Raw genomic sequence first — 7,012 nt, 5'->3', positions numbered from 1 at the left:
TCCTAAGTAAGATTGCCAGATAGAAAAAAAAAAAAAAAAAGTATTACTCGATTAATTTACCTTTTTCCCCAAGAACACTGATCATGTACATATACAACAATAGAATGTTGGACAAAAAAGAATTGCTTTGCTCTAGAGTGGCAAGTAGTTTTCATCTCTAGTAACCCTAATCAATTAGCAAGAGCAGCCTAGAGAGCCACTTTGAGAAGAATTCTGAGGCTGTCTCTGAGCTCCACTTGAAATCTTACCTTGATTGATTAGCAATGTCTGCCACAGACAAAGATGGGAATATCAGGATTATGTCAAATATCTTCAGATGCTGATTCTATTCCATATTAGCAGCAAAGTCAGGTCTAAAACCCAGGTTTCCTGACACCCAGTTGTTCCCACATGCGACTACACAACATCTAATAGACACGCATCTGAGTTTATAAAATAGAAACAAGGTATGATCCATTGCAGTCCAGAACTCTTCTTTGCCTTGAAATGTCTTTATATGAAAAATATCAAGTCTTTAGTAAATTAAAGGGCTGGTTTGTGGATCATTAACAACTTAACTATAAAACCTGGAAGCAGATCATTGGGAGCTCTCACTAAATGACTATCAGAAAGAAATTAACCTGAAATCTAAGCTCACAGATGATCATGTAAACTAGTGATGAAATAAGACATAGTTTATAAGAACTCCATTACCTTGAGTTTTTCAGAATCATGACTCCTAAGGAGATAAATATATCCTCAAATTGCAAAGAAAAAAAAAGGAGATATAATATTTTCTCTTTGGTTATCTTCATAAGGTGTGAAAATGATTCTCTTTGGGATACATGATTTATGAAGTTAAACACTTATTTGAAAAGAAAAAGAGAAGTTTTATAGTGTGAATACCCTTGGAGCCAGCAATTTTCTTGAGTTAATGGATTAGCCAGAAATCCTATGAAGAGATGTAATACGCTTCTCCTAGGAGAAGAAACCCCTAAGCAACTCCTCTCACCATAACAGAGGTGTAACGAGACATGATGGAATAACCAGTAAATTGAGGGAGGATGTCCAAGGACTGGGACCCAATAGGCCTGAGTTTCCCAGGAAGGAGTTAGCCAAAAGAGGAAGGAGGGAACTCTGGCCCCGAGGGCTCTATAGTGCAGACTCCCAAGTGATCACTGAGCTCTCCATGGCGGGCACTGGCTGTGGACCTCTGGCTGATGAGGTGAGGCTTCACATTAGATGGGAATAAAGTTAAAGGAGCTTCTTTATCTATGAAGAAAGATGGCCAGCTGCCTGTAGACTGGCTGAATTACTGTCTTTCTGGTTGATTTGATGGCATGCTAGCAATTTGCAACATTATGCTACTTGACTCAAGCTTACAGACCATTGTTTTGGTAACAGGACCCCTGCACTTGCCTGAAGTGAGGACTCAGAACCAGCTGCCTGCCCTTAGTCAAGCCTGTATCTCACCATCACCTTTTGAATCTGCAACACAATGTATAATAGCAATATCCTGGAAGAATAATGATCCTCAACAATAAATGGACAGAAGTTTCACTTTTCATTACAGCAAGAGTGACTTGCTGCCTGCCAAAGACAAATTAAGATTTTTTTCCTTTGTGTGTGTGTGTGTTTGGTTTTTTTTTTTTTTTTCCTTTGGAGACCATGTCTTGCTCTATCGTCCAGGCTGGAGTGCAGTGGTGTAATCTTGGTTCACTGCAACCTCTGCCTCTTGGGCTCAAGTGATTCTTCTGCCTCGGCCTCCCAAGTAGCTGGGACTACAGGCACATGCTACCATGCCCAGCTAATTTTTCTATTTTAGTAGAGACAGGGTTTCACTTGTTGGCCAGGCTGGTCTCGAACTCCTGACCTCAGGTGATCCACCTGCCTCGGCCTCCCAAAGTGCTGGGATTACAGATGTGAACCACTCTGCCCGTCCAAAAATAGTTTTTTTTAATATCCAAGATATTAGACCCATAAACTGTGTTAGACCCATAAACTTCATGGATTGAAACTACATTGGAATTTCCATGCACACAGATGAAGATGCTCACTGATTTTTTTAATCTTTTTTTTAATAAAAAAAGGCAAAACAAAATTATATCAGTAATTCTTGTGGACTGAGTCTATATATCTATGTCAAGCAACTGTCTTTGGCAATTTTTCTTATTTTTTTAACTGCATAATTATAAACCTGCAAGAGGTATAGTGTATAATGAAGTCACTGGTGTAACCTTAACTGGCTCCATGCTAATAGGTGTCTCTCTCATTTTGCAAATTATAAGCTGCAAAAGATGACATGACTGGAAAGCAGTGATGGGAACTCATGAAGCTTAACACCAAGAGCTAGAAAACACCCATGAGAAGCCATCACAGGCAGATTTATTATGGCATTAGACAATACGCATATAGCATTAATTATACTGTCCAAGTTTTTGCTAGATCAGAGCCCCAGACAGTGTGTCAGGCAGTAACACCCCATCCACAGTGTGTCTTAGCCACTTATCAGTGACATCTTTGTCACAGACAACCTGCTGCACTAGAAGCCCCCAGGCCCAGGCTCAGAGGACATGCTCCAAATGTTCCATCCTGTCTCAGTCTGATAGGCAGCCTGGTGAACTCAAGCTAATGATGAGAAAGCAGTACCCTCCTCCAAAAAGAAAGACATCTCAAGACTGAAAAGAAAATAAGAGATTGGCTGAGAGGCTACAGGACTACAGAAGAGGGGAGAAAGGACTTTGAATGTTTAGTGAAGGCAAGGAAGCAAGAGAAGAGGCAGAGGAGAGGATGTTAATGTCTGCCTTTACATCTTCAGATTATTGATTCTCACGCCTGGAAGGGGCCTAAAACTTCCAGCTAACACTTTGATCTTTAAACCTTGATACAACAGCCCACCAAAAGAGCATATAAAACCCCCTGTACAACCCAAAAATGAAAACTTTTCACTTCCAAGACAGTTCATTTTGTCTTAGCCAGCTCTGATGATCAGCAAGGTTATCTTTCTGTTGAACCACATTGTCTCCCTGTAACTGACAGCTGCTAGAAGAAACACACAGTGACTGCTTCCTCCTTCAAGTGATAATATCAGCTTCAAGTATGATGAGAGCTATTGTGTCCCACAGACCACCCGTCCTCAATATAGCACAGATGCGTCTGTCTCTGACCCGTTGGAATACTAGTATCAAAAGCAGAAAAAGAGAAATGTTTTAAAATATATAAAATAAACACATGGAAGGACTCTGTGATAATAAAGAACTGTTAGAAGATAATTTACCGCCCCCCAAAAAAATGTAAAATCGTGACTCTCATATAGATATAAACTAAACTTGTGTTCAAGATTTTATTTGATTTATGACCAAATGAGGGAACCACTAAGATGTTAACAACCAATTCAAAAGACAAACCAAAGAGCAGCCACATTTATAGATGAAGAATACTGAAATGAGCACACAAATGAAAGCAAAACTGGTTTCTTTCACGGCGGGGAAAGAAGCCAATTAAATCTCTATGTGGACAGCACAAAATTTTCATGTCTATAGACAAGAATTATTTTGCATTGCTAACAGTTACCTACAATTTCTAGGTTAAAATAGCTCAAAGGCAATGTATTCCTTTACTAGGGCTGCCTTAACAAAGTACCACAAATAGGGTGGCTTACAAAGCAGAAATTTATTGTCTCACAGTTCTGAAGTCCACTTGAGAGTCCACTATCAAGGTGTCAATAGGGCTGTGAGAGAGAATCCATTCCATACCTCCCACCTAACTTCTGTTGGTTTGCTGGCAATCTGCTACATTCTTGGCTTATAGAGGCATCGCCTAGATCTGTGCCTTCATCTTCACATGACAGCATTCTCCTTGTGTGTGTCCATGTCCACATTCCCCCTTTTTTATAGAAACACCAGTCATACTGAACTAGAGGAACACCCTATTCCAGTATAACCTCATCTTAACTAATTGCATCTACAATTACCCTAATTCCAAACAAGGTCATACTCTGAGATACTGTGAGTTAAGACTTCAACATATTACTTCTGGGGACACAGAATTCCCTTTATAACAGGTGCAAAGCTCCCATATAATCAGAATAAAATAATCTCAAAGAGTATGCGCTAAGCAATGCATAATTTTCCATTGAAGCACAAACTCCTTTCCTACGTAACCATGTAGAGAACTTCCATTAAAAATTTCAGGAAATATTGGAAGAGTAATACCTGGAGACCTGGATATTTGGAACTAACTCTTGGGGGGGGGGGGTTGTTTACTTTTTCAAAACAATATAAATTCTGTTTTTCAGATTATTCTCTAATGACCTGATTAAATAAAAAAAAAAACATTCACAATTCAAAAAGGCTAAGAAAACTGCCCACTGCTGCAAATTTGCCCACTTGCTTAAAAATTTTGTCTATGTAACTCATTTTTAGCCGATGCTGATTGAGCTGTGTTGAAAAAAAGGAATCTCTGTTGTGGTAGCAATAATTTATTTCCATAGTGCTTTCTAATACAATTCTCATGACCCTTGGAGGTAAATAGTTTGGTTCTGTTAAAAATAATTAAATGGGATTATTGGAGGACAATCCAAGAGGGCTGAATAGGAACAGCGCTGGAGTGCAGTTCACAGCGAGAACACAGAGGGTAAGTGATCACCGCATTTCCAAAAGAGTTTTTACTGCCCACAGACCAGGAGATTCCAGGGTGGAAAAGTGCCACAACTCTCCAGCAAGGCCGTTTTAGCTGGTGCAGTGGGTCTCTGCACAAAAACTCACCCAAATCTAGGCAGCTGTTTCAACTGGTGCCTGGAACACCTGGGAGACAGAGTCTTGCCCATTCAGTTGAAAAAAGGGGGCTGAAACAGGGAGCCAGGTGATCTCGCTCTTCGGGTCCCACCCCCACAAATACCAGCAACCTGAAATGCACTGGATTGAGAGTTTCACAGCAAGTACAGCTCTGCTTGAAACTTGCTTGAAACCCACTGGAGCAGAACAGTCCAGCTCTGTGTGGGGAAGGGCGTCCACCATTACCAAGGCAGTCCACCACTACAGAGGCAGTCCACAATTACAGAGACAGTTCGCCATTACTGAGGCAGACCGCCATTACCGAGGCAGTTCTAACTATACCTCTATAAACAAAACCACAAGAAAGTTCGCACAGGAGGTGGGCAGAGCCCATGACAGCTCATCAACACCTCTGCTGGCAGACTGTGACGAGGCTACCTCCTCGCTGGGCAGGGCATCTCTGAAAAAAGGGAGCAGTATGTCAGGAACTTATAAATAAAGCCCCACCTCCCCAGGACAGAGCACTAGGGAAAAAAGGTAGTTATGAGTTCTGGGGCAGCAGACTTAAATGTACCTCCCAGCAGCTCTGAATGGAACAATGGAGCTCACAGCTCAACACTTGAGCTCCTATAAGGGACAGACTGTCTCCTCAAGCAGCTCCCCGACCCCCGTATATCCAAAGAGACACCTCATAAAGGAGAGCTCAAGCTGACATCTGGCAGGTATCCTTCAGGGAAGAAGATATCAGAAGAAACTTGCAGCAACTCTTACTGTTCTGCAGCCACCAATGGTGATCCCCAGGCAAGCAGGGTCTGGAGTGGACCTCCAGCAGTCCTACAGCAGAGGGGCCTGACTGTTAGAAGAAAAGCTAAGAAACAGAAAGAAAGAACTTCATCATCAACAAAAAGGAAATCCACTCAGAGACCCCATCTGAAAGTCACCAACTACAATGACCACAGGGAGAAAAATCCACAAAGATGGGAAGAAAACAGTGCAAAAAGGATGAAAACACCCAAAACCAGAACACCTCTCCTCCTCCAAGGGATCACAACTCCTCCCCAGCAAGGGAACAAGGCTGGATGGAGAATGAGTCTGATGAATTGACAGAAACAGGCTTCAGAAAGCAGGTAACAACAAACTTCTCTGAGCTAAAAGAACATGTTCTAACCCAATGCAAAGAAACTAAGAACGTTGAAAAAAGATTTGACAAAATGCTGACAAGAATAAACAGCTTAGAGAAGAACATAAAAGAATTGATGGAGCTGAAAAACACAACACGAGAACAAGCAATTGCGAAGGTGGGGGAGGACCAGAAAAATCAGGAAATCCATTTTAAATGAAACTGCTTGCTCTAGATATCTTTGGGGAAGAGGCTGCTTTTCAAAAAGGACTCTCATAATGTCCACCCTCTTTCTCAGATTGAGGGTAATTTGAATCCAAAAAAAGCTTGTGTATGAATTCTGCCCCCGACTCTCTACACCCATCCCAAACATACCTATTTCCTCAAACCCTTCCCCTGTGGTGTAAAGCAGCAGCAAGAAGTGAAGTCCATTATTCAAATATAAATTGTGTGGTGACAGCAGGGGGAACAGCTACTTTCTCTCCCCAAACTGAAGAAGGAGAGTCCTCAAAGCACCTCCAAATAAACTGTTTAGTTATCAGGTATTTACTGAGCACCAACTATGTGCCTAACACTGTGCTAGTTTCTTCAGATTATAATTCTAGGATGTGGCACAAATTGCTGTGCAGTTACTTGCTGTGGATGGGCAATTTTGATTCCTGAAGGCAAATCATTAGCTGTTTCCTTGCACGTATAGAGGCATGAACCAATGTTGCAGTAGAGTGCAAATCCCTCTCACAGACTTAGCAGTGTTTTTCTATTTCTTACAGCTCCAAACCACATTCTTCTTCTTGCAAAGGATCCATGTGAATCAAAGGATTTATCTTGCTTTGTAGGCCTGTCACGAATAAAATTAATCTAGCAGGAAGGAAGCACCCCTCCCCTGGGTATTATCCATAGTAAGGACGAGTGCTGGGCCACATTCTTTCATGTAGGCCTCCTCTTGTATCTGAGAAGCACTGTGAACAAGAGCTGGAGAGAATCTCAGGAACTTTCTAGCCCAATTCTTCCTATTCTAATGGGAGAATCTGAGGCCCAGGGATGTCAAGAAACTTGCCCAAAGTCACACATCTGGAGCCAGAAGCCAGATCTCTGCAGGCCAGGGACTTTTCCAACACATCCTAAAGAGCTTGGTTTG

This window comes from Cebus imitator, unplaced genomic scaffold (assembly GCF_001604975.1).
Source record: "Cebus imitator isolate Cc_AM_T3 unplaced genomic scaffold, Cebus_imitator-1.0 Scaffold123, whole genome shotgun sequence".
In the NCBI taxonomy this organism is placed as follows: domain Eukaryota; kingdom Metazoa; phylum Chordata; class Mammalia; order Primates; family Cebidae; genus Cebus; species Cebus imitator.
Note: the sequence above shows the minus strand (reverse complement) of the source record.